The following is a 15,652-nucleotide window of genomic DNA, read 5'->3' as shown; positions in this document are numbered from 1 at the left end:
CGAAATAATGATAATAATAATAATATAATGTCGTATAATATAATAATAATATAATATATAAATTACGTTTCGTACGACACTTGATCAATATTGTCGGTTTTTAACGGCCAAAAGGAAAGAAAAAAACGAGTTCGCATTCGGCAGAAAGAAAATCTAGTTCATATATAATACCAGCGTGACGTCACGATGTGTACGAGGGTGGCGTCATCGGTCGCCGAGTAGAAACTCGATTTTTCTCGTAAATTTTGTTGAAAACAATTTTTTTCCCCTCGCCCCACTCCAATCCTCACCGTTCATCGCCGACTATACGCCATGTCCTCGTCCACGGTTCCTTACCTCGGGCAACGGGTCGCGTAATGAGATTGTCAAAATCCGCGTAGTATATTATAGTATTCGGATTGTCACGAATAACCATCGTAATAGTATTATAATACCTGGTAACAATGGTATACAGTAAACTCTTCAAAAGTTTGTAGCGAGAATCGCGCGAGTGTCGCAACGATATATTTTTATTATTTTACGAGTCGGCGGCGACTCTCGATGAAAAAAAGTCGGCGGGATACCGCCACAGCATTGTACTTATATTATATTATAATATATTACTATGCTAAACAAATATTATTATTATATATCGTACAACATCATCATCGTCGTTATACGTTCGATTTCGACGACGAGAATTTCCTTTGCGTCTTATACAATATATAGGTATATCATAATGCAATAATAACATAATCGCGGTTAAAGTTTTTAATCCGTTTATACACGTGCCGCGAGACGCGATCTAAGGTGTGCGCCGCCGGCCGAGTAATTTATACCTGAGAGCACAAGAAAATTATGACGATGAGTAGGTATAATATAGGTAATGCTTGTTTTTTGCGGTCTCTTCAAACGATTTTCCGGAAATTAGAAAAGTTGGGGGCTGATGCCTGATAATGTATATATATATATAAATTTTATAGCGTGCGGGCACCCGACCGTATTGGCAATAGAGTGGTTTCTTTTCGGCGAGTTTTTATCCAAAAGGTCCAATAACTCTAAATATATATATACACACACACAGTTCAGCGGCGGCGGCGGTGGCCCAGTTCCATTGTGAAAGAAATTGGCAACGCGCCTAATTAGTTTTGCAGACGACTTTTTCCCGCGGCGGCGGCGGAGGGAGAGACGCACCGCGTAAAACGACGGATGAACAAAACCGGCGAGCAGTGGTGCACCGCGGGGATGATAAAAACCGCATATATAGCGACCCCCGGGAGTGGAAAAAAATTGCAAAAATTTACGACGGCGATCGTTTGGTGCGCGCGGTTTTCCTGTAGGGGGCGTGCAGACGGGGTGAGGAACGCATCGTGACGTGTACTTACGGCGACGCGTGGCGAGTCGTAGTAATATAGTAGTAGTATCGCAGTGGTTGTACGACTACAGCCGGAGGTGGCTGAGGTGGCTGAGGTGGCGGCGGTGGAGGTCGTGCTAGCGGTAGTTGTGGAGGCGGTGCCGGTGGTGGCGGTGGCGGTGTCGGTGCTTATATTACGAGAATCTCGTGTTTCGACGAGACAGTTGATAATAGCAGTGGCTGATGTACCTGAGTGATAATAGCTTTGCGAGCGTGGTAAGGTGCGGCCGCCGTTCGATAACGCAAAAGCGGCGACGGCGACTGCGACGGCAGTGGAAAATGACGGCGGCGCGGCGATAACGGCGACGGCGACGACGACGAAAACGGCAGCGAGCGGGACGACGACGACGACGACGACGAAAACGGCTACGACGACGGCGACGGCGACGGCCGTGCGGGGCGAACGTGCACTCGGCAGTGCGACTGACCACTGCGAGCGCGGCGGAGTCAGCGGCAGCGATAAGGGCCGGCGGTGTCGGACGCGTTGTTGTTGTTGTTGTTGTTGGTGCTGCTGCCGTCGGATGGCGGCATCGACGACGGACGTAGGCGGCGACACGAGACGGCAGCGGTGAAAGCTGCGATACGGGTGCGCCGTAACGACGGCGGCGGCTGCGATAATAAAGCTCCGAACGGCTGCGGCATCGCCACTGACGGGCACGAAAAAGTATATCGGCCGGCGCGCCGCAAAGTTGGTAGCATGGTGTATTGTACGCGTGTGTACGACTACGTCATAGCGATACAGAATGCGCGTATATAGATATATGTACGCCACCGCTCGGCGTGCACGTCCCGCGCGCACAGTCAGCTGAGCCGAGCGTATCGCACCCTGTCACGCGGGCGCCGGCCAGAAGGGTGGTAGTGAAGAGGCCGTCATCGCCGCCGCCGCCACCGCCGCCCCTGTCGAATGCGCGCGCATCAAAATCGTATTCGCCCGCATGTCGCGTGATAACGTGCGGTACACACGTATTCATATGTACATGTATTATACGATAGTATGTATTACGCGTATACCTCTATATATGATACGTCGTAAACGCGCAGACAGTGACACCGCCACCGAAACCGACACCGCGTCCAGTTCTTCTTCTTATTATTATTCTTCTCCTACTTCTCCCTCCTACTACTTCTTCTTCGTCTTCTGCTACAACTTCTTCTTCTACCCGCGCCGCCCGTTCTCCATCGACTCCGCGGCCACCATCGCCGCGATATCATACCACCGCGCGGCAGTGTTCGTTTAGACGAAACTCTCTGCTCTCCCGCGTTCTTCTGCCACCGCCGTACATCTAGTCGTCGCCACTGATGACCAACCACCGGCCCTCCCCCTCCCCCCTCGCCGATTCGTCCCTCGACCGTGCCCACTCATCTCCGCAATCATCCCTCTCCCGTAAGACAGCTATTATGCCCCACCGGTGATAAGGATAAGTCATATCTCCGTGCATTGTCATAACATTATATACCTACCTACCTATATATTGTTACAAGCGCAGACATGACCGCACGACGATCTATATACGACGTGACCTCCACCGCCGCCGCCGGATTTATATAATAATAATAATAATAATATATAATATATAAGATACACGCGAGTGTGATGAAAACGGACGGCCGGCTGTGCAATATACGCGATTTCCTTTTTTTTTTTTGGTTTCATCGATTTATCAATTTTCCGACACACTTACGAGTTACCGCCGATAAAACCTCATCGTCCCCGATTTTGTAATGGTGTGTGTATAATAGCCCTACTCTGCAGTATATTATTATAAACCATAAGGAGTGTCTGTGTGATGAGTCGTTGAACATTCGTCAACTTCAACGCTGCGCCGCAACACCAAAAATGTGTTGAGCCGTATTCCATATACCTAGTATACCGAGTACCTACTAGACTTTCTAATGCTCTGTGTACAATTTATATTTCATAATATTATGTCTATTCGATAAAATCGTTTACGATTCACCGTCGTTTGTTTGACGAGGGTGACTGTGGATTATAAATAATAATAATAATTATGACTATAGGTATTCGATAATTATTGTTCCGGTCCGATGAAACATATTATATTATTATGTTACGTGACGATATTGTTGTTTTTATTTTATTTTTATTTTTTTAATACACACCAAACAAAACAATACGCAGACCCATTAAGAAGCTCACTAAAATATAAAGTTATTTATTTTACATATTATTATTTTGTCATCCGACTAAAAAGGAAAATGGCAAATTGGAAAAAAATTTATTTTTAACGAAAATCGTATATTATGTTTTAATAGTTTACTCTTCGTGAAGTATATCTGTTTTCTAATCGATATTATTTTGTTGTCACGAAGAATTTTAACTACTAATTACAACGGTCTAAATTTGTGTACCGTAATATTATAATTTTTATTAATTGAGGTCCGCAGAATGATTTATGAGCTGCATCGAGATGACTATTAACCATAATATTAAAAAATATATATAAAAAATAAAATATCCTAGAAGTTTTTTAATTACATTAAATATTAAATTAGTTTTTAAAAATGATCACGTTTGCACGATTTCGGAAGATTTATATAGTCATACAAAGTCACAGAGACATCAATACAAAAATATTTAAATATTTTACTAAATTAGCCATATTTATAGCCTTATTTATGAACACTGAATACATAACACCTAATTTAATCTCCTGTAAATATTAACCATAATAAACTAATATTATTTACCCCTCAGCAAAGTAAATATTTACTATTTAATTTTACCTAACATAATTCTGTTATGCTCGGAGGGAATTTTCAATTAATCAATAGTCTGAAACATAACACAGTATAACCTTTAGGTACCCAATTGTTTTACAATACTGTTTAATTGGTAATATATATTTTACGAATGGCTTACGATAAGATAATTATTATAATTATTACAATGCACACAAATGCGAACTCAATATACATAATATTATTATTTACTATAAATGAATAAATTGCAGTACAATTTTAACTGTCTTTTTTTCTATTTGAAACATTAACTTTTATCTATACATTTTTTTATTCATAAATTATTGGTTTACACAATACGTTACCAGCCATATATAGTTAACTACATCTACCTATCTAATTTTTTTATGCTTTATACTGCAAATATATTGGTTACAAAATTTCACACTATATAAAAGTATTGAGCTACATAAACATAAATTATAGTAGTGACATGTCGATACGTAAATAATCGACAATCCGTATAGAGTGCGTAAGCCACCATATTGTATCCATATTTTAATTATGCGAATACGATTTTAGTCGAACAAAATATTGTATAATTATTTATTATAGCCTAAATATCGGTACTAACCCTTATTTTTATTTCAACATATATTATAATATGAAGTATCTTTTAAACTGTACCAATTTAAATATTATGTGATACGCGTATACCTGCAGGTCACTGAGTTTTCTTCAATGATAATATGTGCTTATTATGGCAAATAAGTGATAGTTCCGCAGTCATAAATTGATATCAAAATTATAATTGAAATGCAATACATATTTTATTCATTGGGTAGGTTATATTTATCAATAATATATTGATTGCACATGTACACCTGTCTACTTAACACAATGACACTAAAAAATATACGGAGTTAATACTTTAGGCGCCTATAAATAATAATCCTGTAAAATGTCAATTATTAACAATAATTCGTACATATAGGTTATTCCTTATTAGCGATGAAATGTGTAAAGCGCATTGTGTGTAATGTGGACGCATTTTGGTCGTGTTGTATTATCAATGTTTCTTAACTATAACAGTAGTCGCTTGACATATAGGCACTATAATTTATAACTGTAATTTGTAACCCCATATAATATTATAATGTATTAATTTTAGGTTAATACAGGAATTGCCTATTAACCTAATCCTATTAGGGAAATTAATTTCAAAAATCCTCCCATTGTTGAACAAAATTCATTTACAAAGGAAATATTATAAACTATATTGAAGATAATCTGCCCGTACTCCAAGTTGACTTTCTTAATATTTTTCTCAACAAAGAATAGTCTTTAAGCAATAAGTGCTAAACCTAGGTTGTCAAAGAAAAGATAAAACTAAAAATATGATTCAGGAAATAACTAAATAATTGTACACATAACAACGTTGAGTGTACGTACTGTGTGTAGTAGTTTAAACTACTTCTATAATAGTACCGCAGTTAATAAGAAATACTGAAATAGTATGAGGTTAGAATGAAATTTCTAAAGCCATTTGCGAATAGCTTTGTACTTATAAAAACATGCATTATGAGGATGAAATAATATAATAAATTACAAAACATGCACCTAATTGTTTTTCGTGTGCAATGATAATTTATTTTTCGGTTAAAATATTAACGCACCCTGTGGTGAGAAAAAAATATTCTTGTTGAACTCAAAACATTAATATTCTTTAATTTTAACTCTGATTTTAACATTAAAATATAAAATATAGGGAGGTAGTATAGAAGTCTATAATATTATGAATTTAAAATTAAAAATAAATTGAAGTTTTATACCTAGTAGAATCTATGTTTTTTTTTGTTTGTTTGAGCATCAATTACAATAGGTTATTAGCTTACAATTATTAAACAGTTATTAGTTATAAGTAAACTTAGATTATTTAGATATATGGAGTGATATTATTTACATTAGATATTATACATTATATTAAGCTGTACAATTCAATTTTTTTTTTTAAGAAAGTAATTGTTTTTTTCTTTGTATATTTTTAACACTTTAACTACCTAGAGTTAAGTATTAAGTATATTATTATACATGCATACAACATGAAATTGAATTATAATTATAATTTTGACAAATTTGCTTTTTATGTGTTGGTATCTACCGAAACATATTTATAATATTTACACTATTTTATTAAATATTATTATGCAATGTGTAATTACATAGGTAATTAAAACCTACTAAAACTGTAGGTACGTATACGTTTATTATGTTCGTTCGGTATCTATTTAATAATAATTTTTAATGGTTATTAAAAATAAAAATAATATTCATTAGATATTCAAGATCGATACGATATAATATAGTATTTACATAATATCATATTATTCGTAGGCAGTTAAAATCGGATGAATTATCTTTTAACGTAAATAGATGATGAAATATTAGTTTTATAAAACATGTAATCGATAACTACTTAGATAATTTTAAATCCCTTATACATATATACAATTTACATATATTATTGTAACCTGCAGTTTTATATATTTTATACTCGTAATGTTTTATCTGGGTACTGATATCTATATTATAAATATACAGGGTGTAACAGAAAGAACTAACGAAAAAAAAAATTGATGCTACTTAAGGATATGACAAAAATTGTTAAAATTATACGATTAGTAAATAGTTTAAGAAGTATACACATGTTAGCGAATTTCCAAAAATAATATTTTTAAAAAAGATATTGCGTACCTTATAACCAGATTCACAAATTGGCTATTTTGAATTTCTTCAAAACAATTTAAATCAAATTTTTTATTTTTTATTTTCAGTATTGAAAAATAAAAATATATATTTTTTATTACACGTATAGCACAAGAGGCTATAAATTATGAATAAAAAAAATTTCAAATTTGATTAGAACAAAAGTTATTCCGAAAGTCAGTTCTATCTATTACACTCTGTATATATATATTTTTTATTGATCTTAAGCATTGGTGACTGTGGTCATTAGCATTACTTTGTAGGGGGGGTTACGGTTTACGGTTGGTTGAGGAACACGTGTACGTGGGGCGAGGATTCGTCACTATAAACCCGGGTGGTGATCACCCATCCGGGAACTAGCGACGTCGGCCGCGATGCTTGACCTCAAAACCACTGAGCCACACCAAGCCCCAATATATTATATATTATTAAAGATCTCTAAACCTAATTACAGACTGGAGAAATTATTTCTACGAAAACTTTGATAAGTACCTCCTTGAATATAATACCATATGAAACACTGTAACAGTTAAAATATAAATATCGTACGATACTCGCATCACGGTCATAATATAACATACACAAAAGTGTGTGTGTGTGTAAGTGTGAAATATGAGACTTTGAAAAGAAATTATTTTTCGTATTTAGATGTAGTAGAACATGGAACCTAACTAGTTACCTAACTTAACCTGTCATGGATGACATGTAAAGAGTTTTGGACAATTTAATATATTGTGTAAAGAAAAAATACATTTCAATACAGTATTAGATTATTTATGTCAAATATTATTCACACTTAGTTTTATAAGTAGTTCCAATAAAATATTCAACGGCATCACGACATGTATACTTAGATATACCTACCTGAGAACTTTTAAAATATTTTCTAATCTAAAACGTTCGCGATACTTCAATACCATAACAATAATTGTCGAGATGAAAATTCAATTTATTATTATTTAAGCTATATTAATTGCCAGCTTTATATAATCAACCCTATTGTATATATAAATGACATGTAATAATACCATTCATAGGTACATTTGTTTAATTCATACATTTTTATACCTACCATACTTTTCTACCAGGCCCTGATTTAGACGAAGTACCTTGGTGACTACAGTCACCTGGCCTCTATTTACGATTCATTTATTTTGACTCATATATTTTATAGACCGATGTACAATATTTTTGCGTCAATAATAATACAAAAACAAACCTAAAAGTGATCAATTTTTGGTATTAGTATTAGTGGTATAACCGTCAATCATATAGTTTGTATTATTTTGATTTTACTGTTATATTATGACCCACGGGGATGGTGGCCTCTAGAAAATCAAAGTCCCCGGCAAGCCCCGGATTAAGGCAGGGGGGCATGACCCCGGGCCCACAACGGATATCGAACAATATAGTGGGGGGTCTGGCGGGTAGTACGTTTCCTATAATATTATATGGATAGTGGATATATTACTATTTGTCCCCCGGGTCCAAAATTATTTTAATCCAGGTTTGGTTCCCGGCCCCGAAATCTGTAAATCAGGCCCTGATTCTTACTCGATAAATATCGAAAGTGCATACAAGGTTCGTTATACGGTTGAGCACAATAATATGAACTGTGCAAAATTTTAACTTTAATAATATGTATTATTATGCAAAATAGTAATCACTCGGTTATAAATATTACAGGTATTGCGGTACGGTAGGTATAGTAGATAGTACTATAACTACCATAAATTTTAAAAAAAAATTTTAAAAATATGGCTCTTTGTAAAACATTTGTATTGATAAAACCTTCTCGAGAAAAAATTAAGTATCGAAATGGCATGTTTGGATTTTTAACAGAACCTTTTGTCCCTCTCGTTTTGACAAATACTTCAACGCTTTTTAAGTATAAAAGGTATTTCTAAATGCATCCAAAGTGAAATTATTTTAATTATTAGGATTAAAGATTACTTTTTCATATCGACACGACGTTGAGTGTAACAGTTATTTCTGTATTTTAACTTAATACCTTTACGGATAAATGGCAAAATGCGATGGCCCGTCCTGTACATGAATATTATAAATGCGTTTTATATTGTTATCAAAAAATAATAGGAAATTTATAGTCAGTTAAAAACTGTAATTAAAAATAAAAACCACGAGGAGCTTATTTTAGATTAATGCAGAAACATTTTTGTGCGGCCTGTATAATATTATTTAGCTAATACCGTTGATTATAAAGAGACATTTATAATCAATGCTAATACCTATCTAATCGTTTACAGATTCCTATTTAGGTATAGCTAGAGTGGTGATAGGTGGCACTTTTTGAAATGGACTATTGAAATAATAACACTCATCATAGTCTTTACTATAATTACTAATATTTACTATTGTTATATGAAAGAAGCTTAACCGTAATAGTATTATACATTTATGATATTTAGTAAGTATTTAATTCATAATAGGTACATTATAATGCTCAAAAAACAACCTACTAAATAATATTTGGTAGTGGTTCGATATGCTACCTACAACCTACAATAAGAAATGACTCGAGAAATGATTTACAATGTACGAAAAACCTCATATAAATCGAATGAGTAGTGTCGGAGATCAACCCCGTCAAAAATAATTGATTCTATCCTTTACATAATATACAGAAACTCCACCAGTGGTAATGGGCAATAAGTGGTTTTTTTTTATTTAGGTTCACATTATAATATAATATGTTGACATCCGTTGCGATGACGTATGTCGAGATCGTCACAATTTCTATTAATCAAATGTGTCGAATAGATTCATTTATTAATTTTTAAAAATAATTTGACCGTCGTAATATATTTTAAAAATACCACAGTGTTACTAATGATGATGATGATATCATCAGTAGGTATCTACCTATACTTTAACGAACATAATCTCCCTTAGTTTTTTATAAGTGTAGGGCTCAAATTTTAATGCAATTGTATCTTTTTTTTTATGTCTTAGTCGATGCTTTCCATGATACAAATATGTTGTAAATACTCCGTGATGTAACCGCAACATTTTTTTGGCACTTTTTACTTTTTTAATGGATTTTTAAATTTGTTGACACATTTTTGATTTATTTCTCGTATTATGATTTATGACTAAAAAAATTGAATTAATGGTAAATATATAAACATAGTACTACTTAATATAAACCATTTTAATTTTGAACTATATAACATCAGGTAATCTGGTTTTAAATTAAACAATAAGGTTGAATTTATCTTTATGTCACACCAACTAGCCGATTTAATTGCGATTTAATTGCAGCACAAAACTTTTATTGGAGTACCTAATACAGTGTATAGTACAGTATAGTAGATACAGTGTACCTATATTTTTAAGACATTTTCTTGAGTTTTTAGGTCATAAAAGCATTTTTTTAAAAGATTTTTTTTAATTTTTAGCGCATTTAAATCCGAACCTAGACATATAATAGTGTTTACTGTTCATTAGTCATAGGTAGTCATTTATTTGCTCGTCTATACTCGTGCTGAATTAACAAAATTTTATGTCCGAAACAAAACTAATTACTGGCCAAAGAGGCAATTTATTAGTTTTATTTAACAATTATATAGGTGAGTACCTACATCAAAAACATAAAATACGCGTCTGGTCGTACTCTATTGTCTAGTGGGACAAATTAATGGAGATTCAATAACGAAAATTGCGATGCATTTATTAAAACTGTTAAGAAACGAAGGAACAAATTCGTGAAGTAATACTCACATTACTTCAGGCCTTCTAATTTCATACCGAATACTAGAAAGACAAGAAATTAAGTAGTTTTGTTTAAAGAAAAGCGATGAACCGATAAAACACGATAAACCGGGTAAAATACGGAGTTAATTTTAATAAATTAAAAATGACACATGGGCCGCAATATGTTAAAAAAATTGTTTTAATAAAATAAATAAATGTACAATATATTTTTAATTTTTATTTAATTAGTTGTTTTTAATCGAATTATGGAAAATATTTAATGCTAGACGTAGTTTTTAGTCCGACGAAAATAGTTGTTGACTACATGATAATAACAATTCATAGGTATTATAGTAATACATGCAAATAAATATGGTCCAATATTGGTTTAATTTGATGTCGATTTTATCTCAATCAATCATGGCATAGAGAGCAATTCAACACTTTGGGCTGAGTATTGAATATAAAAGTGAATCGGAAATAAGTAAGTGGCTTCGTCTATGTTTCGGAATATTGTATTTACCTCCCGAAAAAGTTTCCGATGTATTTGTATTTACTTTAGAAGCAATCATGCCATCCGACCATACTATAATTAAGTTTTCCGATTACCTTGTTGAAAATTATATTAGCAAATAGCAATGACGCAGCTTTCTCCCCACATTTGTGGGCTGATCAAAGTGCAAATCAAAATAGAACTACAAAATATGCTTGTGAACCCCTCCATCACAGTCATTTAAAAAATCGACAGTTATTATTTTTATTATTTAATAATATTAAATTCAAAGTAATTTTATATTTTTAACAATAATTTTGAATTAAAATTAAATTAAAAATAAAATCAATTTTTAATTTCGGATACCTACCTATTGTATATTACGTTATATTGTTATTTGATGTGACGGTTATCGTTACACAAATTATGATTTTTATTTTTTTCATACTATATATTATTATAATAATGTTATATTGTTTCCTAATGATTTTTCCTTTCCTCACTTGTGTTATTCAAAAATTGTGACACAAAATTATGTTATTACGTTATATTTTAGATTCTGAGCGGAGAGGTGAATGTACCTGTCGGTTTTTTTTAAATTTATTTTGTGTCTGTATATATAGAATATACGAAAAGTTGTCGAAAAAATGGTTTGATTTTCAACTTTGGGGTTGGTTTCTCGTAGAAAATTGGATCTAACTGGTGCTTTTGCGTAGTCAAAATCAAAAATTCACAAAAGTTTTTAAAACAAAACAAAAGAAATTGAGAAAAAAATGGTAAGTAATTTTTCCACTAAACCAATTTTCGGCTAAATCAATTTTGTTCGTTCAAAAATAAATAGCCAAATGTTCGTAAAAAATGTATGCGATAACAATTTTAGTTATTTTAGTTGCAGTTGCGTACATAGACCTAAATATTTGAGGGAGGGTTTAATATATAATAGTTTTCCGTCATTATCCACCATAAAAATACATCTCAGAAGAAATTAATTCTTCCTGAAAAACGTTGGTGGGTGTTATCCCGCCGAACCACCCCCGTTAGTACGTCACTGTTTTGTTGCAATTTAAAAATATTATTCGTGGGTACTTGATTTACTTTTAAGCTTTATAGTAAATATCTGTATATTGTTATATTATCGATACAAACAATGACATTTTCAAATGTAATGTTTTCGGAAAAAAATAATTTAACCCACTGCATCACTACTATACCTAGTAAAATAATTATTAGTTTAATAGGTACCTAGCTGAAATAATATCATAAAATATTATACCTACTATTACCAATGATAGTACCGTCTTTGATCAGAATCGTTTTTGTATACAATGATTTTATATTATTTAGTTAAAATTTAACAGCACCCATTACTGCAGTGACTCGACGCGTTCTACTGTACAGCAGAGCGGTACCCTCTTAGACTGTGATGTCTAATTTTTTTGAATATAAATTGTGTTAATAAACACTAATGTAAATGTGATGAGGATATACAAATTTTCAGGTGATGCGAAGCATTTTTTTAAAAATATTTCACTAAGGTTTAACTGTGATTTTACAAGTGTATCTATCTAGTTATTTATCATACGCATTATAAATATAACACATGTGCGTACTTACATGGTGTATTATAGTGAAGTATATGAACCACAAATTAGTTCTAAAGGGAGGCAACTAGTGTGAAAATTCTTGGGAGGCAACTCGTACATATAATTATGAATTACCTGATCATCGGAGGCAACTAGGTATAGTGTATATTGGCCATTTTATTAACCATACGGATTGGAGGCAATTTGTATATTTTTGGAGGCAACTAGTATGCAGAATCGATAAATACGATTTTGTTTTAAATAACACCTATGGTGCACCTATGTGGCTATGTATCGGTCGTAGACGCGTAGGCATATAACTGCCTAGTGTCTATCCAAACAACTTACAACCTCGCTTACAACTTACAATGACCCTGTTGAAATGTAACAATACGGCGAAACCTCTAAGTACCGGACACTATACCGGTCGCTGAAACGTTATCTGCTATTCGGAGGTGTCCGCTATTCAGGGGATTAAGATTATGGAAAGTTTTTAGTTGGTTCCCAAGAAAACGTCTGCTATTGGGAGGTGTCCGTTAAAAATATATTTCTGTTTACTTGAAAATAATATTCACCCGTAAAATATAAGTAGCTATAGGTAAAAAATTGTTTCAATTTGCATTTATTTACTTTTTTACTCTTAAATCATATTGGATGTTATGACAATTGACAAAATATAAGACATTAAATAAATATTAATATATTAAAATTATTTTTTCTGGTAGACAGTACCTAACCATAAACCATGAATAGATTGTTGATAAAGTAATAACGAATATTAATATTATTCATATATTATTATACAACTAACCACTACATGTAAATTGTATTATTAGAAATTTAAAAAAATAATTACATTGAAATTAATATTAAGTACCGCTACTATTAATTATATTTTTAAGTGTATAACTAATAAGTATAGTTTATGTGTAGGTACTTATCAATGTTATTTGTATCTGCTATTGGCTTATCGTTATTTTCATAAAATATTTTACTTACATTTTCCCAGGCCTTTGACTTGTCATTTCTCTGGCAATATTCAGCAGTTTGAGTGTTCCAAATTGCATTCTCATTTTCAACAGCACTTATAAATAATTCGGTGTCATTACATTCGTTTCTCAAGTCCATTGTCGGTAAAGAAATTAAAAAAAGAAAAAAACGGTTTTCTATATTTGTATTTTCGTAATAAAACAAATTAGCATTCGTCGAAATTCGACAGTCATGATTTTCTCGATATTTTGTCAATTATACCAACTGATTGATATTAAACGTTTTTCGCATAAATTATAATATGATAGTTGGTAAACGCGCGAGACGCCCGTCTTCCAGTGAAAACGTCTTAACTATCTGCAATTTGATCGCTATCGAACGGGAGTTTTAAGAAGAACGCGCGTAGAGGCAAGACGCGAGTTTAAATGGAAGACACGCTTGTATTACTTCCAACGCATTTCATAAACGAGCGTCTAAACTCACGAGCGTTTAGACGGCACGCTTGTATTTCATACAATGCATTTCATGAACGTGCGTCTGAACTCACAAGCGTTCGCGCGTTTAAAAACGCTCGTGGAAAAGGGCACTAAAGATGAGTGTACTGTACATTATACAATATTTGCGTCTTACCTTGACGGCGCGTCCTCAGATCGTAAATCGTAATCCTTGAGACCTCCGTTTTGTCGGACCACAAATTATGAGGTCTCAAATATAATACCTACCATATTTGATATAAATGGTATACTAATATATTGAGGCTATGATTTCTATGCATTTTCATGATTTTTTCTCGAGTCAAAAATTGATTGGTTATCAGATAAGTCCACGATTTGGATTAGGTACTCTCGGCTGAATAGGACAACTTTTTTCCCCTATTTTAAAGTATTTTTGCATATTTTTAACATAATGCATATAATTGCTTAATTTGATTTATGAAAATCTCACGAATTTTAAACGGTATTTTTTAATGAACGTATAATAATTATTGAGTTATTTGTCAAATTTTCGTCAATTTACTGTCTAATCTTATCTTGGTCAGACATACCTTTATCTACATTATTTTTGTTTTCCATTAGTGGGTACGATAAATATTGTAGTCAATATAAATCCATTTTTTGTACAAATTAAAAATAATTGTTTTTGCATATTTATTTCGGTAAATAAAATGCTTATTTTACCATTTTTTATTGCGTATAAATCCCTAGAATATACTTTATGTATCAATGAATTCGGTGGTTGAACAACGATCCCACCTATTATACACCATTCAAGTTAAGAAGAGACCTCGGCGGCGACCAGTTTTCATCGAGTGCGGGTCAGCCAACACCCTCTCGTCATCCCACAGAGAGTCAACCATCTATGTGTTCAACAATTCGGCCGCCGAGGTTCCTTCTTAACGCGAATGGAGTTTAGGTAGATACTACGATATTTATCATTGCATATACGTATAGCGAAAATGACGTCAGAAAAATAAAATATATGAGATTCATCGAAAGCTTAAAAGTTTTTTACAGATCCTAGCAAAATACTGGTATGACGTCACTGCGCCTCGTGCATTACTCATATATTTCAAACAATTTGTATACACTGCTTGGGTTTTTCTTTCTAACCAAAATCAATGAATACTAATTTTCTAAATGAAAAAAGTAGCACAGTCCTTCCAAAAATCACAATTTTAATGGACGCATATAAGAATAAAGCATAAGAATAATGGGCTCAGCCTGAGCGTGCTTGAAAAATTAACTTTTGTACGTATTAAACATCGGAAACGCACTTATAGGGGGTCGTAGTAGAGGCCGATCGCGCTGAGTTGCACTTTTTGTATTATGATCGTATTTGTGTTTATAATTTTTTGTAACAACTATTGTAATTTTATTGGAAAACTTATTTTTTTTTAATCTCATTATTATGCATCGTCGAATTTACCATAATGTAAAACAACGAACTAAAAAACATTGTCATATAACAACTGTGGTCATGTTTTTTTTTTTTTATCGAATTTTTATTTTTATT

General features: G+C 33.1%; 1 protein-coding gene across 5 annotated transcripts in view; it reads right to left on the bottom strand.

Annotated features, from left to right (window-relative positions):
* LOC100571379 (phorbol ester/diacylglycerol-binding protein unc-13-like) overlaps window positions 1-2,038 on the bottom strand; it is a 34,360-nt gene extending 32,322 nt beyond the window's left edge. For 2 of the 5 annotated variants that reach the window (XM_029490704.1, XM_029490705.1), the window contains exon 1: window positions 1,365-2,038. The gene's annotated coding sequence lies outside the window, so the exon portion shown is untranslated. The remainder of the gene's footprint in view (window positions 1-1,364) is intronic. The other 3 variants (XM_016800946.2, XM_016800948.2, XM_016800947.2) reach the window with 2 other exon arrangements.
* Window positions 2,039-15,652: the final 13,614 nt, after the last annotated feature.

This window comes from Acyrthosiphon pisum, chromosome A2 (assembly GCF_005508785.2).
Source record: "Acyrthosiphon pisum isolate AL4f chromosome A2, pea_aphid_22Mar2018_4r6ur, whole genome shotgun sequence".
Taxonomy (NCBI): domain Eukaryota; kingdom Metazoa; phylum Arthropoda; class Insecta; order Hemiptera; family Aphididae; genus Acyrthosiphon; species Acyrthosiphon pisum.
This window is presented reverse-complemented; position numbering and strand designations above follow the sequence as displayed.